The sequence below is a fragment of the Peromyscus californicus genome, unplaced genomic scaffold (genome assembly GCF_007827085.1).
Source record: "Peromyscus californicus insignis strain IS unplaced genomic scaffold, ASM782708v3 Scaffold_16__1_contigs__length_79575227, whole genome shotgun sequence".
NCBI lineage: Eukaryota > Metazoa > Chordata > Mammalia > Rodentia > Cricetidae > Peromyscus > Peromyscus californicus.
In genome coordinates this window covers 58075527-58102634 of record NW_026294458.1, presented here as the reverse complement: position 1 = coordinate 58102634, position 27108 = coordinate 58075527, and the positions used below count along the sequence as shown (strand labels likewise).

Below are 27108 nucleotides of genomic sequence, written 5' to 3'. Positions count from 1 at the left end.
GTTTGCTTGCTTCATTTGGTTTTGGATTTGTTACTTTCCTGTTTCTGTGATAACATACCACGACCACAAGCAACGAAGCCAAGAAAGAGTTTACGTAGGCTTGCGGGTGTTCCCAGGTTGGAGTCCATTGTGGCCAAGGGAGACACAGCCCCAGGGGGCAGGAACGGGAAGCTGGCCAGTCACATCTTTTATCCATACACAGGACAGAGGGAGAAGGAGGGCACAGGAGAAGTGAGGTGAGCCCATACATCCTCAAAGCCTGCCCCAGGAATGTACTTCCTCCAGCGAGGCTGCGCCACCTGAAGGTTCCATAACCTCCTTAAACAGTGTCACCAACTGGGAACCCAGTGTCCATTATGACCACAGCAGCCATCTCTGTATTGGTATATTGATGCATACATATGATGCGCTTACAGTCATATACACACACACACAATAGCTGTTACAAGGCATTGTCGAAGTCAACTTTGGTTTCATATAGGGAAGACTCTAGATTGCATACCCAAAAGAGAAATGTCAACAGTATTCAGTTATTTGAGCCTGTGCTAAAGTGTTTTCAGAAGGTGTTAGACCAATTTATGTTTCCAGTATTATGTGGCCTTGCCAAATCTTGGCACTATCAGGGGCCTTAACTTTTCCCAGTTTGGTGGAAGCAAATAGGATTTTTCCTTTTCTTTTTGAAGCTGGTTGCGATTTATTAATTAAAGAAGTGGTTTTTTTTTATTTTTTAATTTATTTTAAAGGATGGTGGTAGCACAACCTGAGAACTTCAAGAGAGAGAGAGAAAGAGAAAATTCGGGGAGATGGCATCTTTTTGTGGTATTATTTGCTTTTCTGTGCTTCCTCACAAGGTGTTAGGCACTGCTTGACACCACTGGTCCCTGTTGTTAGAGTCTTCCATGAAGTGTTTATGTGTGAGTGGTGTGGATGTAGGTCAGTTGGTACAGTGCTGCTCACCATGCACAAGTCCTTCAGTGCCCAGCACTACAGATACTCATAGTTTCAATTTTTGTTACTGTTGTTGTTTTGGTTTTTTTTTAGAGGAGGAAAGAAAGGAAGGCTTATTCATGTCTTCTAAAAACTTTTCATTCAATAAGTCACATACAAATTGAAAATTGGTTAAGGCTACCTTCTCTGCATTTTATTTTTAAAATACAATTTTGTGGGAAACACACACATACATTTGCACATGGATGTAGGTACTATTTTTTTTTTTGACCATGAGTTTTACGGTTTATGTTTTGTTTGTCTTGATTATATTTATTAATGAATGGACGTTTTTAATGTTAGTGCAATTGGATTTATTATCCTTTTTAGTTAACCCTTTGTGTGTCTTCAGAAGCCTTCCCTGGCTGTTCATATTCTCTTTCTCTTTACCTCATTCTCTTACTCTTTCTCTCTCTCCCTCTCTGAGACAAGAGCCCAAACTAGCCTTGAACCTGCTATGTATGTAGCTGCGGATGGCCTTGACTTCCCCATCCTTCCGCCTCAGCCTATAACACGGCCCAGCTCAGGGTTCATAATCTCTTATGTATCATTTGTAAAATATTAGACCCTTGCCTTCATGTTTGAAACTCTAATTCCTCTGGAATGTGTGTTTTGTGACAACAGCGGGGATCCAGTTTGTTTTTCTCAGTGGGTAGGTAACTAATTGTTTCAGGACACTGAGTGACTGCCTCCTTTTCTCTGCCATGAGCTACGATGTGGCTCCTGTCACATGTGATGGCTCTATCCAGAGGTCACTTGTCTGTTTCCGAAGAGCACGCTCCCTCCACTAACTTAACTTTCAGAGCTTCGTGGCGATTCCCGGTGTTTGGCAGAGCGCAGGGCCCCTCTGTGGTCTTTGTGGCTCAGTGGAGTAATGCGATTGGTTGTTTCAGGTCTGTTAGAGTCGGTTTATAAAGGCTTTGGAAATTAGATGGACTTTGTGTGGCGTGCATTGGCTGGGATTGGGAGGAATTGACTTCTTCCACTGGGGCTTCCTGCTCATGATGAGGTGGGTTGTTTAGTTTCTGCTGTTAATGTCTCCAACATACTTTCCGAGACAAGAGTGGATGGTGTTTAGAACTTACTTTTATTCTTTAGGTATGTTTTGTTGTTGAGGGTTTTCATGTAAGTTTCTGGTTTTTTGTTTGTTTTGTTTTTGTTTTTTTATACCAATGAGCTGTTTCGTTGACTGTTTTCAGTAAGTGTCATAAAATTGACATGTTTGTAGAATGCAGCAGTACTTCATTCTTTTTTTAATGGTTGAGTAATATTCCACTGGTGAGATTTAACAGATGTTATTTATGGTTTGGACAGTGGACACTTAGGTTGCTTTTAGCTGTTTGCTATTATGAATAACACCCATGGGATAATAGGAATTCTTGTGTGGACCAAATTTTCATTTCCTTTCTCCCTATACCTGGAAGTGGAATTTCTGGGGGCTATAGCAACCATTAAATTTTAAAGGACTGTTTAACCCTTTCCACAGCTGCTGTACCATAGGCTAATTCTCCCCCGCACCCCTCCTCCCCAAGTGTTCAGGAAGAGTCAGTTTCACACTACATCATAATTCTCTGAAGAGTAATTGTAATACATTATGTTTGTGTTAGATTGTAATTTTTTCCTTTAAATAAAGAAAAACAGCATGGCTTATTTTAATCATCTCCCTTTTAAGGCAGTTTAGTTTGCTAAATATTGTAGCGTGTGTTTTCTTAAGTCTGAGCTCCAGCTAGCGCTGTAGTTGAAACACCACGGAGTTCACACACTGGCAGGCATTGACTTTGATGATTTCAGGTCAGTCATGGCAACCATCGTTTTTTAGAAGAGCGGGGTCTCCCCAACGTTCCCCTGTTCATCTACGGCAGTGTCCCTTCTCTACCCAGGAGACAATCTACTTTTCCTGCCTCAGTCCAGCTCTTACTCTACCACGTAGGGGAATAAGGCAGTACAACTATGGAGCTCCCTCCCCTCGCTTATCTTGAATCTCTGAGCCTTGTTCCCTAGCCATTAGTGCCTTGGGTTTGTTGTTGTTTTGTTTTTAGTTACCACCTTAGACTTATCCCTTCATCAGTGGATGTTTGCTTTGCTTACTGTCTTGGCTAAGAGGCTTGATACTGATCTCATTTGCATACAAGCTTCGGACTTGGCTTTGGTTTCTCTTGCTTAAATAATCGTGTGGGACATTGTGAATGTTTGTGTACATGGGACTGTACGGAACTGCCCAGCTCATTCCCCATGTGGCCAGGACTCTTAGGTTCCCACCAGGAGTGTAGGAGTGTGCTGGTTACTTTTTTTTTTTTTTGTCAACTTGACCCAAGCTAGGTAGTGCCTTCTCAGAAGAGGGAATTTCAGGTGAGAAAAAAAATGCCTCTACCAGATTGGCCTGTAGGCAAGCCAGAGGGCATTTTCTTGATAATGATTGGTGTGGGAGGGCCCAGCCCACGGTGCAGGGGTGCCACCCCTGGATAGGTGGTACTTGGTTGGGAAGCAAGCTGAGAAAGTCAGGAGGAGCAAGCCAGTGAGTAGCACTCCTCCATTGCCTCTGCCTTAGTTACTGCTTGGGTTCCTGTCCTGACGTCCCCTGTTTATGGACCCTTAACCAGGTAAGATGAAGTAAAGCTCTTCCTCCCCAGTGTAGAAAGTGAGTTAGTACAAGAACCACCCCCCACCTCCTCCAACTTCTGATTATTTTTTAATTGAAAAAAATGATAGGTATTCTCGTGTGTTTGTACTGAGATCTCTCTCGTTTCATCTACATTTCTAGTGAGTAATTGGGATGGTCACCTTGTCGTGTGAGGCCTAAGCCTTCTTTGAAATGCTTTTCAGTCCTCATCCAGTTTACTTATTTTTATTTGGGTAGATTATCTCATTGTTGAGACTTTTAATACGTGCTGGACGCAATGTCTTTATCATGCATATGAGTTGCAAACATTTTCTCCTGCTCTGCTGCTGGCTTTTTAGATAACAGATATCTCTGAGGGACTTCAGGGAGGCTCACTTGTTCAGTTTTTATAGGTTGTGCTTCTACGGCTTTACATAATGTATCTCCTCTAACCTAAATTCTCCTATGCCTTCTTCTAGAAGTTTCGATCTTTTGGTTGCTTCATACAGCAGCCCCAATAATTAGTTTTCTAAGTGTAAGCTGAGGGTTAGGACCTGCTTATTTACTCATGTGCATGCTTTTGTGACCATGTTCTTACAAGACTGTGCTTTCTCCCTTGAATTTCTCTGGCCCCTTTGTCAGAAAGAAGCCAACCTTGGGTCTGGGAATTTATCCTTGTGTCTCCTGCTTCTGTTCTGTTGTGTAGTAGATCTTGCTTTATACCTACACTGCATACTGTGTGGGTTTCACATTAGCTTTAGAGTAAGTTTGGGTGTGGGTGATTTTAAAATGTTGACTTTCATTTTTTAAAAGATGTCCATATTGTGTTCTTGTGCTTGTGTATGTATGTGGATATGTGCACATGAGCACAGGTGCCTGCAGAGGCCAGAGAAGGGTGTTGGATCCTCCAGAGCAGTGGCTCTCACCCTTCCTAATGCTGTGACCCTTTAATCCAGTTCCTCATGTTGTGGTTACCACCCCCCCAACCATAAAATTATTTTTGTTGCTATTCCATTAACTGTAATTTTGCTACTGTTATGAATTGTAATGTAAACATCTGCATTTCCATTGGTCATAGGTGACCCCTAAAGGGGTGGTAATTCAGAGGTTAAGAACCACTGCCCTAAAGCAAGTCAAAGGCAGTTGTGTGCTGCCCCACAAGGGAATCAAACCCAGGTTCTTTTCAAGAGCCGCAAATGCTCTTAACTACCTAGTCACCTCTCCAGCTCTCATTTCCATGTTCAAAGTGATTTTAGACAGCCTGGCCTACGTAAGCATTCACTTACATTCTCAGGACTAATTTGCCTACTAAAAGAAAAAAATCGTCATAATGGCATTTGCAGGATCAGTTGGAGACACTGAGAAAAATCATATTTATTCTTGCAGTCAACTGCATCTATAGTCCATTAGAAGAACAGTGGTATCTTTGTTTCCCTAGATCATTTTCATTTCTCCTAGCAGTTTTTAGTAGTTGGCAGTGTACTGGTTTTTCCCCCATTGTTATGGTTGTTATTTGTAGTTGGAAGTTTTCCTGTGTCATGCCTGGTCCTGCAGCTGCTGGGACCCAAGTAAACACACAGAGGCTTGTATTACTTCCAAATTATATGGCCTATGGCTTCTTGCTTCTTGCTAGCTAGCTCGTACTTAACTCAACCCATTACTGTTAAGTTATGCATTGTCACATGGCTTTGTGGCTCACTGGCACTTTCACATCTTGCTTCTCCTGGTGGCAGCTTGCAGCGTGTCCCCCACCTCTGCCTTTCCTCTTCCTGTCTGTCCAGTTTCAATGTACCACCTAACCTTATTCTGCCTCACCATTGGCCAAACAGTTTTATTTGTCAACCAATCAGAGCAACACAAATTCACAACATACAGAAAGATATCCCACAGCAGTTCTTGTCTTTTATTCTTTTGCCACTATTTAAACAAATGTATCTGGATTTTGCAATCACTTTATTGTTAGCAAGTAGATGAGATGCAATTCCTTTGTTTTAGGTCTTGACATTTCTCATATACATTGTAAACTTTTCATTAATCTTAGGAGATATATAGTATATAGTTACAGGTGGTTGTAAGCCACTGTGTGGATACTGGGACTCGAACCCAGGTCCTTTGGATGAGGAAGTGCTTTTACCCTCTGAGTCATCTCTTTAGCACCCAGATAGGATAATCGTAATTTTCCATGAGCTCTCTGTCTTCATATGTTTTGTTTTGCATTGAGTGGATGGTGCTTCTCCACCTTAGGGAGCAAAATCTGCAATCTTTTACTTTGCTATGATATCAACTGTGTTTAGACCAGCAAGGAAGGGGTCGTTTTAACTTTGAAACAAATAATGCGATGCACATTAGTAATGGAGTGGACGGTAAACCCGTGTCATGTCAAGAGCTGTATAGTAAGAGCAGGTGACAATGTCCCGCACAGGAGTAAAGCAAGTAAACAAACTCAAAGACAAGTATGGACAGGAATGCACAGATGTTCCACTGATATCACAGCTGATAGTGAAGGAATATTTTCCTCTCAAAAAATGTGTTTTCTATTGTTATAATTCAAACACACCTGAAACACTGAGTTGTAGACTTGTGCTTGATACTAACTTAAACATTTATTCATATAAGAACCTTGTAAATATTCATCTGTGAAAGTTGCTATTCTATATTAATCTTTGTTGTTATGTTTAAGTATCTGTATTTTTTCTCTGTGGTCATACATAGCTCAAAAGACATATAACAATACTAGTGGAGAGCAGTCATTGAAATAAATAGTCCTAGAATATGTAGTAAGTATGCACATAGATGTCAACTTGATTTTTTTACTCCTTTCATGGAATGTACAGACTTCATCTGGGTCATTGGTTTTTTTTTTTTTTCAATGTGCATGTGATTCAAGAAGGCTGTAGACAGTTATTACTACAGAAAACAATAATGTTCCAGATAATTCCCAAGGTTTGGAATTTTTTCAAGTAAAACGTTCCCAGGTTTTGATTTCTTCTTTTTTTTCTTTTGTTTTTGTTTCTATTTTGAGACAGGTCCTACTACATAGACCAGGCTGGCCTTGAACTTACAGAGATCTGAGTGCCTCTGCCTCCCAAGTGCTTTTATGAGGCATGTATGTCCACACCTGGCCAGAGTTTGATTTCTTCTTTATCTTTGTGATTTGGGATAACTTAATTTCAGTTTTTTTCATCCATCAAATAGCAATAATAGTTTCACAGGGCTCTTTTAAATTGCTTGTGTGCAGAAGGCTTCGAGTTGTGCCGGACCATGATAACTGTCTGTCCTTGAGAGTGTAAGCAAGCTTTGTGCTGTAAAGGCGCCTTTTGCTTCACCATTGTCACCAGACATTGGCCAGCCATTTAATATAATACTTTACAAATCTTTGTGTTTCTCTTGTCAGGAGCGGGTCGTGTTCCTCATAGAACACCCCTGTTTGGAGATAGTACTAAGGAAGGCATTGCTTGCAGCGGAGCTTTGAAAGGTCTGTCTATGCTGCATTCTTTTTTTTTTTTTTTTTTTTTTTTTTGGTTTTTCGAGACAGGGTTTCTCTGTGTAGCTTTGTGCCTTTTCCTGGAACTCACTTGGTAGCCCAGGCTGGCCTCGAACTCACAGAGATCCGCCTGGCTCTGCCTCCCGAGTGCTGGGATTAAAGGCGTGCGCCACCACCGCCCGGCCCTACGCTGCATTCTTAAACACAGTCAGGTCATGCTCTTCTTCCAAGTGAAGACCAAGGAATGGTATTTCTCTAGAAGAGAAGAAATGTAACAACACTGAAAACCTACATTTAGTAGGATGTCTGAGATTTGGTATTGTCTTCCAAGGCAAAGCGGACTTAGAGTTTATATATATATATATAATTTTTATAAATAAATAAATAAATATGTATTTAATAATTTTTTAAATCTTTATTATGTAAGCAGTGTTCTGTCTGAATGTATCCCTGCACACCAGAAGAGGGCACCAGATCTCATTACAGGTGGTTGTGAGCCACAATGTGGTTGCTGGGAATTGAACTCAGGACCTTTGGAAGAGCAACCAGGGCTCTTAACCTCTGAGCCATCTCTCCAGCCCCTAGAATTTATATTTGTAATAGCTTCCAAGACTAGGAATTACGATGTAGAGAACTCTCCAGGTCTCTATGGTATTCTAATAAATATAATCGCAAATATGATTTTAAGTTCACATGTGAATAACTTCCTTCTATATATAGTCAAGAAAAGTGATTTTTGAACTGGCTTTTTGGAGCCCATATCCTATGGTGGGACACCTTGCACAGCCTTGATGCCGGGGAAGAGTCTGAATGTGCCAGAATCTGCTGATTCCCCATGAGAGGCCTTACCTTTTCGGAGAAGGGAATGGGGGTTGTGTTGAGGGGGAAGGCAGGGCAGAGCAGGAGGAGAGATGAGAGGGGGATCTGTGGTTGGTATATAAAATGAATAAAAATTTTCTTAATAAAAAAGAAAAAAAAAGAAAAGTGATTTTCCCCCTTACTCTTCCGAGAACTCCTATCTGAATTTAGCATCAGAGTCTGATTTGACTCCAGAATATAGAATTTGGGACCTTCCTCCATGTCTGCTGTTCCCATGTAACCTCACTATAGCAATCAATTATGCTCAAGCCTAATAAAGTGCTTTGTAACTGGGAAAACATGCAGCTTAATGATTGCTTCCGTGTTTCCGGTTCACCCTCCCCTCCCTATTTAGTAGGTCACTGGTGGAGGTAGTGTGGTAGCAGAGCCACCTCTGTGACTTGGGCTACCTCTTAGATGCCTTTGCTTTATACCTCTACTAGGCAGGAACAATTTTTCATGGTTGTTGTTTTCATCCATTAGTGATGTATGTTTGTTGGGGGATTTTTCTGTCCTGCCTGCCAGCTCCCAAATAATCACATGGAGACTTCTTATTAATTAGGAAAGTATGGCCAATAGCGTAGGCTTGTCCCACTAGCTCTTATAACTTAAATTAACCCATTCCCATTCATTTTTGTGCTGCCCAAGGCTTGTTTATCTCATCTACGTACTGTCCATTCTGCTTGCTTTGCATGCTGGCATCTCCTTGCCACCGTTCTTCCCAGAGTCTTCTGGACTGGGCTGTCTTCCCTATACCTTCTGCCTAAATAATAGCTATTCAGCTTTTTAATTAAACCAATAAGAAGGCACACTGGAAAAGACACATCTTCACAGTGTACAAAAAGATTACTACACAACATATGTTCATTGAAGAAAATTACAAAATATATATCAGCACAAAGGAAAAAAATACTATTTTTGAATGCAGGAAGGATGCCTTTATTTTTGTACAGTTTTAATGCACAAGTCTATTTATGCTAAACATAGGATTGTTTCTTTAATCCCTAATAAATATTCAGTATAATTCAATTTTTTAATATAATACTCTAAGATACTGTATCGTATATACTATCTAATGGTGTAATAGATTGTTAACTACTTTCAGCTTTTTTAAAATTTTGACATACAACAGCTTTTTCTAATTTTTGCTGTTAGAAACAATGTATATAATAAACATTCTTTTTTGCTAAATATTTTTACATACCCTCCATGTTCTTTATTTTCTTCTAAAATAGGGTAAATCTTAGGCTTGCAATTACCAATTAAGGGACATAAAATGTTTTGTGACATTTCAAGTCCAAATGAGACCGTCACCACAGTTTAAGAGAGCACCTGTGCAATTCCCTCCCGGTGTACTCCGCTGTCCCAGGAAACCCCATTCATCTCATTTTTTTTCCCGTAGTAGATTAATTTACATTGTCTGGGATTGTATGCAAACGGAGTTACAGTCAGCAAGCTTGCTTTTATCTAGTTTCTGGTTCAAGGTAATTTCTCTGTTCATTATTGTTATATCAACAATATAGTAGTGCTGGGTTCTATAGCTGATGGACTTACCAGAGGTTACGTCAACTGGCATTGTGTTTTTCTTTGTTTTTGTTTTTCCATTTGACGCTGTTAATACCAAACCTGATTCTAACTTTGCTCCTCCACTGACTTTGTACAAATGTAATACAGCTGATATTATTGTGTTGGAAAAGTTAAATTGTTGATATTTTGAAACTGAAGAAATTTAGTATGAGAAAACCTACAGTTATTTTTTCTTTCATATTTTCTTTTTTTGGACATGACTTTAGGGGCATGTAGAATTATGGTGTGGGTCATAATGGATGAATTTGTTGGAACACTAGGAAATTCGCAATTTACGTAATTTAGCAAGAGCCTTATAGCAACAACACACTTTTTTATGGTTTATTTTGTTATAGCACCTTCTTCTAATAAGGTAATGTATTTCTCCATAGCAAGGAACCTTTTCATTCCTTTAATAAGCTGATATTCATAAAAAAAATTATATTTACCTGTCAAATGATTCCTTGTGCATTGAATTTGAACAAAGAAAGATTCTGAGATAAAAGTATTGAATGTCACAAAATAATGTTCCTAAATCCGGTTTGGAGAAGTTGCCAAACTGTCCTTTTCCTCTTGGTAAGGTACGCAGTTGACTGAGGAGGCCGGGAGAAGCTGAAGATTCCGATGACATCAGAGCTACTTTTCAGCAAGCTTCTCAGCTTCCTTTCCCACATAGCAGAGGCTCAGCTTGGAGACAGACGGTGAGAATCCTTTCCCTCCATTCTTTGGCTTCCTCGTTGTGGCTTTAATGTGTTTGGACAGTTCTTTCGCAGTTGTGAATGAGCTTGCAGTTACCAGACATGTATTCTGTGTTTTGTCTGTATGACTTATTTCTTTCGGCAGTATGCTTAAGAAAACACGTAAGAGCCAATCTCAGGAACTTACAATTAAGAATCAAAGGTTAAGTGCATAAGAAAAACCAAAAACCAAAATTGTTGTGGCTAGAAACGGGTAGATTACTCTGTGTAGATGGCCTGGAAAGTGAAAATAGTGCTTGTGTTGATGATATTTAATTTCTTATCCAAACCCATAGAAAATGTAAAGTTATTAACAGAAGTAGTGATCCTATTTTATGTAAAAAGTTAATTATTGTTTGGAAACGAAAATAGAAATATTTAATTATTGTGGGCATGCCATAGTGTAGATCAGTCATTACTTTGGGAGCTGTATAAAATGGTTGCCTCCTATAAGGCATTTTTGAGAAATGATAAAATATTTGGTTTGCGTTAACAAAAGAGATGGGTGAGTAGGAAACTCCAGTTGAAATAACAGTACTATTTTTCTGGTATAAGTGCAGCCTTGGACCTTATGTGATTTATTCGTGGGCTCCAGCAGTCTGTGCAAGCTAGGAAAAAGCAAAGGGATTCATTGTTGTGTTTGTAAGTTTTCAGGAAGAGTTTGCTTTCTGCTAGAGAACTGAAACTCTGGTCAGAAAAAGTAGCAGCTTCCCCCAGATTCACCTTGTTTTAACTAACATGCTTCTGGGAAACAGGAGTGGTAATTTGAGCCAACTGCTGTTCAGAAAACCTAGCGGTGAGGGTAGCTTAATTGTCTCCTTAATGTTTATATTTTCTTGTCTTTTTACGAAGAAAATCCTTAAAATGTTCTGTTTTAAAAACTGCATGAATTTAGCAGTATTTGGTCACTTGTTATTTTTCACATCTTTATACATTCTGTTCCTCTAAGTTACAACTTATATGAACTCTGTTTCTATTTATTAACAACGGTTATTTCATTCATGAACATTCTGTGTTCCCACACTGAAATCTGTTTATACGGTGAAACTTGGAACTCCTTTCTCAACTTTTAAGTTGATTTAGATGAATTCCAGAAGGTGGACGCCTCCCAGGTGTGATGAGTTTGCTGGTGTCTGCCAGCACCCGTGGTTTACAGAGTTACCAGAAGTTGCTGTCACTTCGAGTTGAAAAGGACGTTGACGATGAGCAGATAAACCTATAGGCAATACGAAGTTCTTAGAAAATCAGCATATTTAGCTGCTCTGGTGGCCCTGTAATCTGGCACTGGAGTGGTGTGCGACAGCCTATCTAAAGAGAAGTGGGTGAGGGAAACTATCAGTGTAGAGTTTCCTTCTCAGTAAAATAGGGTCATTGAGAACAGTGGACAACTTTGAAAATACAAAAATACATCACCGATAGTAATTGCCTTGTTTATTTACTTTAGATCTTTTATATACACTTAACATGAGTCAAGATTTTTAAGGTGACTATGCCTGGTTTTTATTTTCTAAAATGTGTTTATCAGGATTGGAGATGTAGCTCGGTTGATAAAATACAAGCACAAAGCCCTGGGTTCAGTCCTAACATTGCTTAAAACCAGGGCCACAAGGCCCAGGCCTGTAACACCAGCACATAGGAGGCAGAGGCAGGAGACTGGGTACAAAACCACCCTTGTTTACACAGTAAGTTTCAAGCCAGTCTGAGAATATATATATATATATATATTATACACACCTATATAATGCGTATTATACACATACATATATGTGTGTGTGTGTATATATATATACATATATATGTATATATGTATATTTGAACACTTGTTCATCAGAGCAAGCTTTGTTACATCAGGGTCATGATTTCTTTTTTTTTTGGTTTTTCGAGACAGGGTTTCTCTGTGTAGCTTTGCGCCTTTCCTGGGACTCACTTGGTAGCCCAGGCTGGCCTCGAACTCACGGAGATCCGCCTGGCTCTGCCTCCCGAGTGCTGGGATTAAAGGCGTGCGCCGCTGCTGCTGCTGCTGCTGCTGCTGCTGCTGCTGCTGCTGCTGCTGCTGCCGCCGCCGCCGCCACCACCACCACCCGGCCAGGGTCGTGATTTCTAATGTCATTAGCCAGCTTTCAATAACTGGACAGTGTCACCCTAAGCAAGATCTGGTAGGCCAATGTTGGACAAGTTAAAGATATTTATATGTTTTTTTTAATCAGAGTTTATCATATAACCACACTAAAACCAGTTATACTTTTAAGAGCAGTAATGTCTTTTTTAATGAAGAAGAGGATTAAAGTAACAATTACTTTATTAATAATTGAGAACCATATAAAGCATGGAGTGTGTATGGAGCTTTTAATGTCCTAGTTTATCCGCATTTGTTAGCTCAGCTCTTTCAAGAAACAGAGTCATCCTATGTAGTAACTAACAAAAGAAATTTACCATTAATAGGGGAATTTTATAGGACTCTATACACTGAGTGCTACTCACTTTCTTTGTCCACTGTTCTTTAGCTTATTTTTATATAAAAAAAACCCAATTAAACAAAAAGTGAATATCGTGAGTAGAATTGATAACGCTAATTGACGGACTATGAGTCAACTTGGCTTAAATATCTGAACATAATAATTTTTCCAGAGAAGGAAATGCTTTCTATGATAGACTTTTTCACTAAGAAAATTTGTCTATAATGTAATCTTTGTAGTCTGATTAAATTGTGGGTGACTTTCAGCCAGTGTTTTGAGTATTCAACTTTTATGTCAGAGAAAGAGATTTGTTTAATGACATAAAAATAGCCAGAGATTTAGTTGGTTCTGATAGACTGGGATGCCAGGTTGTTTGGGTCAGCAGAAAAAATACATGGAAATGTCTTTCTAAAACACTTCCGGGGCTAGCGATACCTCAGTACGTAAGGATGTAGTCTGGGACACCTGAGTGCGATCTCCCAGACTCCCGTGGTGGGAGGAAAGAACTGACTCCTGCAAGTCGTTCCCTAATGCACACAAACAGTGGCATGTGTGTGCCCACACATACACTAAATAAATGGAAAGAAAGATTTTTAAAAGTAAATGCTCCTGAAAGAGTAGTACTCCTTCAGATCCAGAGACCCCCCCAGTGGAGGCCTGACATCAGGTATTAATACAGAATTCCCTAGGTACTGTGCACACCTGTGATGAAGTCTAATTTAAAGCAAGCTGTCGTAAGAGATTAACAATAATAACTAATGATAAGAAAGAATAATATAGAAATATGGTATAATAAACCTTTTGTGGAGATGCCTTTGTCTTGACTCACCTTACCCTGTGCTAATTGTGGTGGGCCAAGGGTCCCCAAACTGGAAAGCAAACCCTTGGCTATGTAGAGCTAATAATGCATTGCCTTTTGCTCAGCACATAACCCTATGGAGGGCATTTCAACTTCTACACAAGGCTGCAGGAATGTGGTCCAGGCAAAACCCAGATCAGTCAATTTAATTGGAATTAATTGCCATAAGTCAAGTTGGCTGCCACCAACCGGTTTGGCTGCCCCGTTGGAGCTTCGCTGGCTATGGGCAACCCTGGTAAGAGGATCTAGATGCTTGGCTCCAGTGAGGTGTTGTTCATTTCCAGTACTGCTTCCACCTCCTTATAATTCCTTTCCTCACAGCCAGCCATCTTGCTGCAGAGGCGTAACCTTTACTCTTTCCTGAGGTCCTCGCCCCAATGTCTTAACCACCAAACTTCCCCCCAACTCCAATTTATTTGTGTTGTGTTTTCTAGACAGTTAATACTTGAGCGATTCTCCCAGCTTAACGATCCTAGAAAAATAACAAGGCTTTCTTAATTACTCCTGACTTACCACTACAATGGGAAAAGCATAATTAACATTTCTTCTAAATTTGATGTCTGTAAAGAATGGCCTCTCCTTGACTCTTCTAAATAATTAAACTAATGTCATTGGGGAGGAAAATCCCTACTGTACTAAACTTCCTGATGGGCCTGGAATTTCTGCTGTTCTGTGATGGGTTCAAATGACGTAAGTAAAACAATGATGCGGAAGCAGCTGTATGTAAGCCCACTGTCTTGCACCGACCCTGGTCTGTTTCATTTGGCTGGCTAATTGGATCTTCTTGACTACCTCACTCTTGACCATCCAAACTTGGCATGTTTCTAACGGCAGAGTTTTTTGATTTTGGTAGCACGGTTTCCACTTCTGGTATCAGACTCAACTCTCGTTTTCAAGTCTGTTGGTCCCTTTGCGCTTCCACACAGAAAGCTCGTTCATGGAGTGGCCTGAGCAACAAGTCTTGCCTCCTACGTTGCCGCTGACTCCACACTCCCCTTGCCATACGCACCGAGTTGTCCTCCAGCCTGCTGCTTTTCAGTGTGTGCATGGTGAAGGCTCGGTTTCTCTTATGCTTGCAGGCCATTTTAGTGCTACGGGAGCACACACTCTGGTTTTCAAAGGCTTCTGATGTGTCAGAGGAAATTAAGCAAAAGGCTTATAGACTGTTTGTCCAAATCTTTCACCAGGCCCAAGGATATCATATTAGTGTGCAGGTTCCTAATTACTAGCAAGTTCTGGTCTTTGAGGAGGTAACAATGTTTCTAGAATGGGCTGTGTTATGTGTACCCATCTCTTCCTTTCTTGGTCTCAGGATCCTTCCACTCCCTAGAGCGTTCCAGTTGTCAGAGTCCTTGATTGTCCCCAAAGCCAGCTCACACGCCACCTCTCTAGACGGCTGCCTTGGAAACACTTCCCTTCTCTTTCTCCATCTCTTCGCGCCATGAATTTATCTTCAGAGCTTTCTCCATTTTCTCCATGTTTTGTTGAACTGTTGTCCCAGGATGTTGTTGATTGAAAAGCTTATAAAGCTTGTGCAGACGGGGTTGTCATGGGTTATTCTTGCAGCCCTGGTTCTTACCACGCGGCAGCTTCTTTATCAGCTGTATGGTATTACAGTCTTAATGGTATGGTAAATTCTCAATGGTGCTGACGGCAAAGACGGGAAACGTCCCTCATCTTCTACTCATTTAAAACAAATATCCTTTTCTTTCAACTAAGTCTTGGAGACATTTCAACAGAGAGAATAACCCTCTTCTTTCTTTTCTTTCTTCTTTTGTCTTCTGTAGTACCAGGGATCAAACCTATCTAAGGATTTGTGCATTTTAGGCAAGGGCTCTCCCACCGAGCCACACCCCGATCTGAGGGCATTCTTTATCTATCCTAGTTACAGTCAACTAGAAAACAAATATTCTGCGTGAAGACAGTGAAGGGCCGCTTCTTGGCATTGGCCCCAGTATATCATCAGTGTTTCTCAGACTCAAGGCTACTTTACATTCTTAATCAGTTGAGGACCCAGGAAAGTTTTTGTCTAAGTCAGCCATAACACCTGTTAGTTACCATATGAGAAATTTTAACTGAGAGAAATTTTGACATGCAAAAATCCTCAAAGATGCATTTCATTTGTCATTAAAACGATGGCACGTGACTTCTGAAAGGCACCATATACACACATCAGAACGATGCGCCAAAGCACATAGCATTTTAGTACCATGAAGGTAGTCCTGACTCTTGTGCGTTCTGAATAAGGACTCTTGAGCTTCGCTGGCCCATATTCTGAGACCACTGTTATGGAAATTCACTTTCTGAATTTCTAGCAGAGTGTTCTATCCATCTTTCCTAATGTAACCTAACTTCTGTGTTTTAGATTTGTTAGTTTTTTCCTTAACTTCAACAGAGTTCATCATGTTACCCACTCTTCTATTAATGTCTAGACATAGAATGTGCTGGAACCTAGTACCAGTGTCAGCTGGGCAGTCGTAAGACAGAGATGCTTACTCAAGGAGAAGTCATTTTATTTGTGGATACTCATAAGGTCATTCCTAGTCATGCACTGTCAGTAACCCTGGCTTTCAAGAGCTGTCCCTTTTTATGACTTCTGAAACTCCATGTCCTTCTCCAGTGGAAGTTGGGTCATTAATAAAGTCTTATGATGAAGTCGGCATCTTCTTTTGGGATGGTGGTAGGCTCGCCTTCAAGTCTTCCATTCTCCTCTCCTCTGTGTGTCCTTCCCTTCCTCTGGCCTCAGCCTGACCCCTGATGCTGGCTCTTCTTTTGCTCTCTGGCAGATACTCCTTTGGCCCCAGTGACTCCTGGTTGGTTTTTTTTTTTTTTTTTTTTTCTCACTCCCTGCTCTCTTACCTTGGCTGATACTCTGTTAAATTCTTTCTGAGGTCTTAGCAGGACAATCAGTCTCTAGAGTATTTAACGACTCTTCCAGTCCCTGAGTACTGGGTCTTCCTGAGAGTTCTGGGAATGCAGCCTCGTGTACCTTGCAGCTGGATGGTAATCCCAAAATGGCTACTCATCAGACACTGGATTTCCTAACAACTCATAGTCTCCTATTGTGTGGTGATGTCATGATGGGAGCTGGAATCTGGGGACTTAACATGATCACCAGTGATAATCTCAAAGCACAGCATGAAACCCACAGAATATTGGGAGTCTTTTAGTCTTTTAATCTTTTGTTCTAAACATAGTAGGCCCTCAGTAAATGTTTACCAAGGAAGTTTTTTTTCCTCATTAGTGTTGAAAAAAACTCTTAGCCCCAGAAACTGTTTAATAATTTAAACCAGATATCTACTCGACGTGCTCACTTATAGCCAGAGGAATATGCCTTTGAGCTGGGCACCGTGGCTCATTCCTATAATCACGGTACTTCAGAGGCTTCAGCAGGTAGAATGATGAGTTCAAGGCCAGCCCAGACTGTATAGGATGTAAGAGCTTTTCTCAGATAAACAAAACAAAAAGAAAGGAAAACAGAAATATGCCTTCACATTGTTATAAAAAGGTATACACTGCTTTTATAATAAGCAAAACCTTTGCCTAGTAATAAAGGTTGTGTTTGAATTACACACAATTTGTAATTTAAATTCTTACTTCTACCAAAGTGTTGGTTTTTCTTGAAATTTCATACAGATCATATCAATACAACATTTCATACACCTTTGCTAGAAATCTAGTAATTATTTTTGCTTTCATCCTCTCCTGTTAAATAATATCCACTTTGTAGCACTGTCTGTGACACAGTTTGCTTCCTAAATATTCAGTCCTGGTTGTATTATTTTTTCAGATGTGTGTAGCTTGGCTGCACCAACTGGTCTACCGCGTCTTCTCTCCAAACCATCCACAACCCCACAGCTTCTGTAGTTTGTCTGCTTTGTTTTTAAAACGTCATTTCATCATATCATTTCCTATAAACCTTCCATTCCCACCAGATAAAGGCCTGAGCTCCTTGGCATGGCCTTGACTCCAAAGTCCTTGGTCCTAGTGGCATTGTTAGCTTAATCTGCAGTCACAATAGACAGTCACCCCTTCCTGTTTAACAGCAGCCCTGCCCTGCCTTCAGATCCGTCTCTGTGGCCTAGAATAGTTGCCATTCTCTCCTGGTGGGTTGGCTCTTACTCCTGTCTTCAGCCACAGTTCACCACCATCTGCATACACCCCGAGAACTAAAGCCGAGGTTACCCCTACTCTGTGTGTTCAGTGCCCCTGTTACATGCTTCCATCCTACGGCTTAGGAACATATGCTCCCTGACTTTTTGCGTGTGCAATGCACAGTCCTGGTACATACCCACTAGGTGCTACAGCCCTCACCCTCTATGTTTTGCAACTGCATGCCTGAATTCAAGTGAATGAAAATGTAGTTGAGATTCCAGCAGAATCTTGAACTTATTTATTCTGTTTTTTTAAAAGGGAATCATTTACAACCTCTTGGGCCCTCATAAATACCAAGCCTTGTACTAACTACTCCTTTTTGTGTGTGAATTGTGGGGATGGAGTATGCGCATGCCATAGTGTACAGGTGCAGGCCAGAGGACAACTCCCTTCTCTCTCATTCTCTTTACTTAGGTTCCAGGAACCAGACTCAAGGAGCCTTTACCAGGAATCAACAAGCGCCTTTAGCTGCTCCGCCATCTCCCTGTCTAGCGATGACAGTGCCCAGTTTATTCCACTCCACTGCATTCTGAGTTCTAGGACTATTTTTTTAATCCTCTTTTTGTTTTAGTTTTTGAATAATGATTTTACAACTTGCCTGCTCTAGCTGATAAATTAAAACACTAAGGCATTGCCTAGGAAAGACCCACCTCTTTTTAGGCTGTTTTCTGTTGCTCCAACAGAATACCCAAGGCTGACAAATGGAGGAGGAATGAGTGTGTCTCAGGGTGCTATAGACCGGTCGAGCGTTCTCAGAGCATCACGCTGACTTTTGCTTGGCATCTGGTGAAGGCTTCTTGGTACGTCCTAAGATAGCAGAGGGCATCTCCTGGGGAGAGAAAAGCCTTCCTTGATGGGGCCTGGCCTTCATGACATCATTTAATCCTCATTCCTTCAGCAGAGAAGGCTCCATCTGCTTAGTACCATTAGTGGATGAAATTGAGGGTGCAGTTTCTAACACATAAATTTGGGGAGGTGCACTCTAGCCAGGGCAAGCCTCAACTGCTGCTCTATCTTCTCTCTGGGCCTGTGCCTGGAGATTCTGAGAACAGTGACAAAAATGGCGTGTTTACCTCTCACAACACACAGGACTGGGCTTTCCCATGGTATTCTCATGGCCACTCTCAGTGTGCTGATGGTTCTTCCCAGTGTATCTGTCCCTGATTACATGATACCATATTTAATTGTCATTTTAGCAAGATATTCGCAATGGCATGAAGTCCGTGGTTTAACCAGCCCAAAGCTTATTTTTCAAAGCCCGAAACTGCTGGATTAATGTCAATGGGATGATTTCCATAGACTTAGCCTGTCATTGTACTACAAATCTGAAAGATGTAACTGTAGTTTTAATGTTTAGCTCTATGGCACTTACGTATGTATCCTCAACAAAAATATCCAACTTGAATTCATTGTAAGCAAAATGGAAGGACTGTTTACCTTAGAGGACTAATAGTTGCCCCATCCTTTTTCTGATTTCTTGCTTACATAATTTGTTATGAAAGAATGCTCCTAGGTGAGCCCTCTCTCCAGAACGCCTGTGCCTCCTTCTGTTCTGCTCTGGAAGGGTTAAGAAGAGACAACATCCTGTCAAAGACCTTGTTTTTAATTTTGCTTCTCACACTGGCACTGATCCTGCTAAGAGCAGCCCAGATTAGTTCGGGAAACCTTTGAAGAGATTTAAGATGTCCTTCAGCCAGTTTGAAGGTTTTTGTCTTGCAAATCCAGTACAAGGGCGCCTGCAGGCATCTCGACCCTTGCTGGGTTGCTGATGCAGCTCAAGGTCACACTAACCCGCCCTGTGACATTCAACAACAACAGAAAAAAAAAATTATGCGGTGAAACTGCCTCAGCATTCAGCCAACCAAAAACTTCCTTAGTGAGGAACTGGGAAAGAAGTCTGTTCCCTCCCCTCTTCCCTCTTTCTTTTTTGGGGGGGCTTTATGAATTTTTGCTGTAGGAAATAATCCCGGATTTCTGGTGTGTGTGATGACAAGGTCATTTCTTAATTAGAACACATGTAAAGAACAAAGCTAAATGGCTTCAAAACAGCTTTGTAGTTGATGGAGAGGATTTAAATTATTTAAAGAGATAGTCACCCATGTATGATGGAAACTGAATTCTAAAGGCATTAACCCCTTCCTCTCTGACTGCTTGCTCTTTCTGTTTTGCATGCTTCATGTCTGACATTTCAGGGTTACATTCTAAAATAAAGTAAGTTTGCATTAATGTCTAGTTTTTTGGCTTTTTTTTTTTTTGAGGCAAAACATCATTTGTAAATCTAATCCTGAGATAAACTTTGAATTGAGTTTTCTCTCCATGGCACTTATGTCCTGGAAATGTTCTCAGCTGACCTGAGGAAGAACTAGGGAATCCTGATGCACTCTTTTTCCTAGCAGCTGTCCTGGAGGGAGGGAAGTAAAGGTCACCTTCCTTTCTCCTCTTGACATTACCCAGTTCCGGGTTAGGTGGCTTGCTCAGCATTTCAGCCTGTTTCTTTAAAATCACCAGTCCGTATTATTCAGGTTTTTCAAGTTTCGAAGAACTGAAACGCATTTGAAATGGACTTCACAAAATTTGTTCCTGAGTGCAGTTGACATATTAAGGCTATTGCCACCATGTCCATTAATACTCAGCAGCCTTGTTGGATTACCTTTCCACTAGGCATTGGTACTCTGCCTGGATCCCCTTCTGATGTGGGCTAGTGCAAACTATCCAGTATCCAGTGGGGTAGAGGCCAGGAGAGTTGGTTTCTTCTACTTAAGATTTCATGCATGACTGGTGTAGTATTGAGACCCAATAATGAAAGAGAATAATGTTACTGTTGTTATCTTTATAGGTTATGTGTGTATATACATATATATGTATATATATTAAAATAGTTATTTTCTCTTGTGAAAATTACATTTGGGTAGAGAAATTTTATTTCAATTTTATGATATTAGCTGAACAGTTTCCTTGGAATTCAGACCCCATTGCTTCCCCCAAATTGATGTTTTTCTGCAAATAGGACTGAAGTGAAATCCAGCCAACTAGGTATAGCGATCAGCTTGACTATTTTAACAGATATTTTTGATTTTGTGGGCCACACTTAAAATGTTTAAGTTTGAGTGGATAACATGGTAGCTTGCATAAGGACTACCTAGAATTCATTAGACCTGATATTCCGAAGGATTTTCTTCCTGCCAAGAAACATTTGTTTGAGTCCATGAAAAGAAAAAGGACCCACACATCAAGACACATGTTTTTAGGTGTGGAGATCTTAAAGGATTTCAGGTTTGCCAAAAGACATATTGGAAGGGAATCTATACGCCAGGGCGCGGGGTGATTCGGTGAGTCTTGCCCTTGCCTGGAGTCTGCGGGGTGATTCGGTGAGTCTTGCCCTTGCCTGGAGTCTGCTGTGCCCTAAATGTCATCTATGACCCAAGCTCACCTGCTCGTCATTTCTAATTTACTGTCCTAATTCATCGATTTGTTATTGCTAATTGTTCTTCATTTACTTCTGTGTAGTTCCCAGTACCTAAAGGGTTGAAAGGTTGCTCTAATTGGCCCCCGCAGCTGCTCTTTCTTTTGACAGGGGATAATTTTGCAGCCTATGCTTTGTGTGACAGCTGCCTAATTGGGCATTCTCCCCTTGTAGCAAGCCTGCCTCCTCCAGCCTCCCTGCTGACAAATGGTGGTGGATTATAGATGAGGACAAGCTGACCCATTCGACCTTGCTGAGACAGCGGGGAGGGGCCTCCTGCTACTTGAGGGAAGCTTTAGGTCATTTGGAGGACAAGGTCAGGAGCCAGGTGGAGAAATGACATGATATCACATGACAGTAGCCTGATGACATGGTCAGCATGTCAAGGACAAAGGTATCGGTATTGATTAAGCAATACTGCAATACTTTACTGAATTCCCTAGTATTTCTTAATTATTGCTACTATTTTTTTTTAAGAAAAGAATGCAGAGCCAAAAAGGAAGAATACAGAATAAGATAAGCAGTATTTTAACAATGGTAGAGCATTTGTTTATATGGAAATAGACCTGGTTGAGGAAGCTTCCTGATGAAGTTTGTTCAGTTCTATGGAGCTTTCTATTCTGTTCTTAATTACAGCTTAGTTTGCAGCCCTTTGAATATCAGGATTTTTCAAGGTATTCAAACATTAAGGCAGACAAATTAAAATGAGGTAATGTGTGTTGTTATAAAAGTATTTAACAACTTCTGTCATCGCCCTACCCAATGACTGGCATACCTTTTGTGTGGTGAATAAAAGAAAAATAAGCCAAATGAAAATGCCTAATTAAAAAGAACCTTAAAATGTTAGATTTTAGAGATCAAATACACTACTGTGCCTCCAAATTATACAGTGTTATAGATACTCTTGAAACCATTTCTGAGAACTGAAAATATTTTTTAAATAGTATGGACTTAGACTTAGTGTAATAGCTTCAAGATAAATGGAATTTTTTTCATTGTTATATTAAGGCACATGTTCTTTTTGAAGTAGGTTTGAGCTATTCCATTTTAAGTGTGAAAATCAGAAGAATCCATGCTGAATCTATTAACCCTATCATAATGCTTGAAAGTTGTATCTGTGAGTTATGTAGTGGATAGCACAATTTGTAAGAATGTCTCATTTTTATAAACAGGAAGCATTTTAACAGAACAGATCATGATTCTCTTCAGTGGAAAAACAATTGCTTTGGATGCTGTTAGGTAGAAGCCCTCAGCTGAACAGTGGGAAATTTTATCCCCCTGAGATTAAAAACTGAGGAATGATCAAATATGATGAATTATTTCACAGAAGTAGACACATCTGTGTTTTCATGGCGTGAGTGCGTGTGTGTGTGTGTGTGTGTGTGTGTGTGTGTGTGTGGTGATTTTGCCCGCGCTGTGCATGTGTTGAGCTCTTCTCAAACCCTGACTCAGGCTTGGTGGAGGTTTAATCCTGTGCCCTTGTACATGTATACTTGATTAGTAGTTGTGGTTTTCTCAGCAGAAGACATACCGCCCTCCTCCGTGTATTGGTCGGGACCCGGGCATTGGGGAGCCAAGGCAAAGGAGAAAGCAAAGAGCTTTTGCATTAGTATTCTATGAAAGCCTTACTGTCTGCAGAACAAATTGATTGCTCCGGTGTACCTGTGCTTGGCACTACTGCTGTGAAAGAAAGGTAGGGCTGTGATCTGTTTGATTGTATGACATATTGTGACACTCCAGGAATATTTAACATGCGCTCTTTCTGTGGCACGAGCTATAAGTCTAAGGAAAGAAAAAAAAGAAAGGGATGAATGAAAGTGTATAGGAGGAGTAGGCTACAGTGTGGGTGACTTCAGCCGTGAGTTCATTCGAGTAAGATAATTTTGCTAAAAGGCAGCCACTGGGAACGGAACCTGATTGATAGCGAAACCCTGGCAATTCTTGAGGCACTAATGTGTTTCTTTGCTCGAAATGTGTCAGGCAAAGACAGGATTCATGCTAACTCTGTGAGATTTTAACTACGAAGTGGGAGGGATCATGGAAATTGTTATGCACATAATTAGTTTAGGAAATTATTTTCAGTATATCCTATTCTTAAAGGTCCAGTGGAGAGCAGAGGATCAGTAAGAGATTTTTCATTTTAAAAAGAAGAGAAACAGCTGCTATGTAGTCTTAAACTACATTAAGAAATGTGTTAGTTTTTTCTTTCGATGGTTCTTCTGTATAGACATTATATTCTTAGATTTCTGTGGTAGGAAAAGAAATTATGTGATCTCCTTTCTGAGAGCTTTAAAAACAAACAAGTAAAAAAACTGAATTCTTTTCAGATATGGACTTGTAGTGGGCAATTTAGGTTTGTCTATATGAACTGAATGGACGTTGTGCTATTTTTAAATTAGACTCACATATCTGCAGTTGGAGTTGGAACCCTCGCCATTCTGAGGCGCTAATGAAACCTGGTCACCACATTTCTGGCTGTGTGTGCGTCTATCCTGTGAGGGAAGAGAAGTGATCCCTCTTGTCCAAGTCTCTTGCCACATGTGAACTGTGGGTGTCCTTTGCCTCCTTCGCCCATGTCTCAGTCTGCTGAATACAGTCCGAGAGCACTAGATCTCAGAGCAGAACAGCGTCTGTTAGCACAGTGATGAATTAAAGTTGGTCCATTGTTGACTTCTGTGTTGTTGAAATGAATCTACTGCTTTGCATGCTGTACATTAGATTTTGCTTTCGTGTAAATGAACGCATGATTGTTCTGTGCATCCTAACTTTTAAGCCTCATAAAGACCTCCAGGTACAGGTGGACCTGTACAGGCTCTAGGCAGTGATCTAGATTTGCTCTGTGTAGTTTTAAGGAAAATGGGTGAATAGGGAAGCATTTCACACATTTGCTCAACTCAAACACAAATACACAAATTCTGACATAAAACAGTGATAAAAATCAGCCACTTCAGGTCATGATGCCTCGTGAGGATGTGCTATATTAAAAAAAAAATCCCTTTATATAACATGGAGAAATTAGCATTATTAAGTATATTTTAAATTGAATATAGCCATCAACTGTCTTAGAACGGTATCTTAGTGCAGCTAGTCTGGGTGTCTTGCATCAGAAAAGAGAGAGAAAACAGAAGTACAGAAGAAAGAAGCAATGTTTTCTTTTCCAGAATTAAAAAAAAAAAAAAAAGTTGTTAAAGGCTTTCCTGGCTTTAGCTCTACATTTTTTAGTTACTTTAAGTTTTTGACGAATTTTTGGAACGTTCTACCGCTTTTCACGTGTTTTCCTTTGTATTCGATGTGCTGTTTGACAGTCTGCCACGAGTGTGTGATGATTTCTTGTTACTCTTTCCCCACCACGTTCTCCCCTCGCCTCCCACCCTTGTTCACCATCACATCTCCGTTCCCACTGCCCACTCTTTCTGTCTTTTTGTTTTCTTTTGAGACCCAAGTTGTTCCCATGAGTTGGGAACTGTTCATTGGAGCCTGGTGGGCTCACGGTAGGAACAGGGCTGAAGACAAAGACTGCCTGAGGGTGGAAGTTGGGCGGGCAAGGAGGAAGGTTAACCCAAAGGTTGGATGAAACCTCATGGAAACATGGTATAGTATAAGCCAATTTAAAAAAATATAACTTCAAAAATGATAGAGGGATGGCATCATACATGGCTGGAAGATGCTCTGTCTGAAGGCCAAGAGTTATTAAACCAAGTTCCCAAGATATCCCTTAAGAGTTGGTTGTTTTGCCAGTTGTGGTGGTGCACGCCAGTGGGATTTGCTGAAGGAGGCAGAGGCAGGAGGATCACGAGTTCAAGGCCAGCCTGGGCTACACAAGAAAAAAAAAAGCCGGGCGGTGGTGGCACACACCTTTAATCCCAGCACTCAGGAGGCAGAGGCAGGCAGATCTCTGTGAGTTCCAGGCCAGCTTGGGCTACAGGAAAGGCTCAAAGCTACACAGAGAAACCCTGTCCTGAAAAACCAAAAAAAAAGAATTGTTGTTTTTTCACACTTTAAAAGCAAATAGTAGGCATGTATATACACATATGCATGTACAATCATGCGTATATGAACATATATACCATAATAATTAACCAAGGAAAGTAGGCATGGAAGACTATGAATACCAAAACAGGTTTGGTTTTTATCTTTTCTTGTTTCTTATCGAGAACCAAGGGTTATGTTTTGCTTCTCAGAGTGTCCATGGTGCTTACATGTTGCCCAGCACATAACAGCTGCTTAGTAAATTGTTCTTGAACAACAGAAGATAGACTGCATGTGAAACCTCCTCCCTCTTGTCTGTTTCTGCTGTCAGTTTGGACTGTGCCCAGAGAAGTGAATTTGTAGTGTCTGTTCGCTTCTGAACGTATTGTAGGTATTGAGGAAGCGGGAATTCGGGATTTTTTTAGAACCGGCCACGATACCATGTCTTTGACTGCTTTGGCCTAGTTCAGATGTCTGACTGAGCCTCACACAGGCCCTCCTCAACTGCATCCTTGGAGCCCTTTTTTCTACTCATATACTTACCTATTGTGATATTGAATATTGTTAAAAGCTGGGTTCTTTTAAAGCTATAATACTTTCTTGTAGTTTCATGTGTGAATTTACATGTCTGTTAACTAATGTCAACTAGTTATTTTAAAAGTTCGGAAAAGTTATACCCCTACTCTAGTCAGAGAGGCCTAGGTAATTAAGTTAGGAAAAAAGTCAATATTTAGTTATGACGATTAATTGAAGCCATAAAGTGAAAATTATTCACAAGGACAACATTATGTGTATGACACCTTCCTAAACCTACCTAAAAAGCAAATTTTTTTCTTTTTTGGCGTCTAACTCTATATGGGCATGGGCCAGTGCTCCTTGAGCCCCAGAACCAAGGAAAATAAGGATGGAAGAATGCAAATACCAAAGAGAAGTTTGATTTTTATATTTTCTTGGGTTTTTGTTTGTTTGTTTGTTTTTCTGATACAGGGTTTCTCTATGTAACATCTGTGGCTATTGTGGAACGCACTCTGTAGACCAGGCTGGCCTCGAACTCACAGAGATCCACCTCCCTCTGCCTCCCGAGTGCTGGAATTAAAGGCGTGTGCCATTACTGACCAGCCTATTTTCTTGTTTCTTATCATAGACACAAGGAACATATAAACTGGCATCAGAATTCAGTAACCTTGAAAACACCAGGCCTCACATAGCTTGCTACTTAGCTTAGCTCCTAGGGTGGTCCTGACACATACATCGCCTAGCTTCTTGAAACTATCTTTCTGTCTTATGATATCAACTGTGTTTACTGATTTTACTATAATATTAGTATTATTTAAGTTTTATACCTGTAGCCACAAGTAGTTTATGCATAACTAGAATATAAATCAAAGGAAATGACAGTATACATGCACATGTGTGTGTGTGTGTGTGTGTGTGTGTGTGTGTGTGTGTGTGTGTGAGTGTGCTGTGCATATATACCATATACTATTATGAATTGCTTCCTAAGTGTGGTACTATTGTGTTGCCCAAAATATTGTGCACCCTAATAAACTTATCTGGGGTCAGAGAACAGAACAGCCACTAGATATAGAGGCCAGAAAATGGTGGCACACACACCTTTAGTCCTAGCATTCTGGAGGCAGAGATCCATCTGGATCTCTGTGAGTTCAAAGCCACACTGGAAACAGCCAGGTGTGGTAACAAGAGCCTTTAATCCCAGGAAGTGATGGCAGGAAGCAGAAAGGTATATAAGGCGTGAAAACCAGGAACTAGAGTCTGTTAAGCTTCAGGCTTTCGAGCAGCAGTTCAGCTGAGATCCATTTGGATGAGGACTCAGAGGCTTCCAGTCTGAGGAAGCAGTATCAGCTGAGGAATTGGCGAGGTGAGTTGGCTGTGGCTTGTTCTGCTTCTCTGATCTTCCAGCTTTAACCCCAACACTTCGCTCCGGGTTTGATTGTATTAATAAGACCTTTTAAGA

The 27108-nt window shown here is 40.7% G+C and overlaps 1 protein-coding gene across 6 annotated transcripts in view; it reads left to right on the top strand.

Annotated features, from left to right (window-relative positions):
• Nrip1 (nuclear receptor interacting protein 1) overlaps positions 1 to 27108 on the top strand; it is an 88687-nt gene that overhangs the window by 34741 nt on the left and 26838 nt on the right. For 4 of the 6 annotated variants that reach the window (XM_052741018.1, XM_052741020.1, XM_052741017.1 and 1 more), the window contains exon 3: positions 10076 to 10195. The gene's annotated coding sequence lies outside the window, so the exon portion shown is untranslated. Of the gene's footprint in view, positions 1 to 6980; positions 7062 to 10075; positions 10196 to 27108 lie in introns of all 6 variants that reach the window. The other 2 variants (XM_052741022.1, XM_052741021.1) reach the window with 1 other exon arrangement.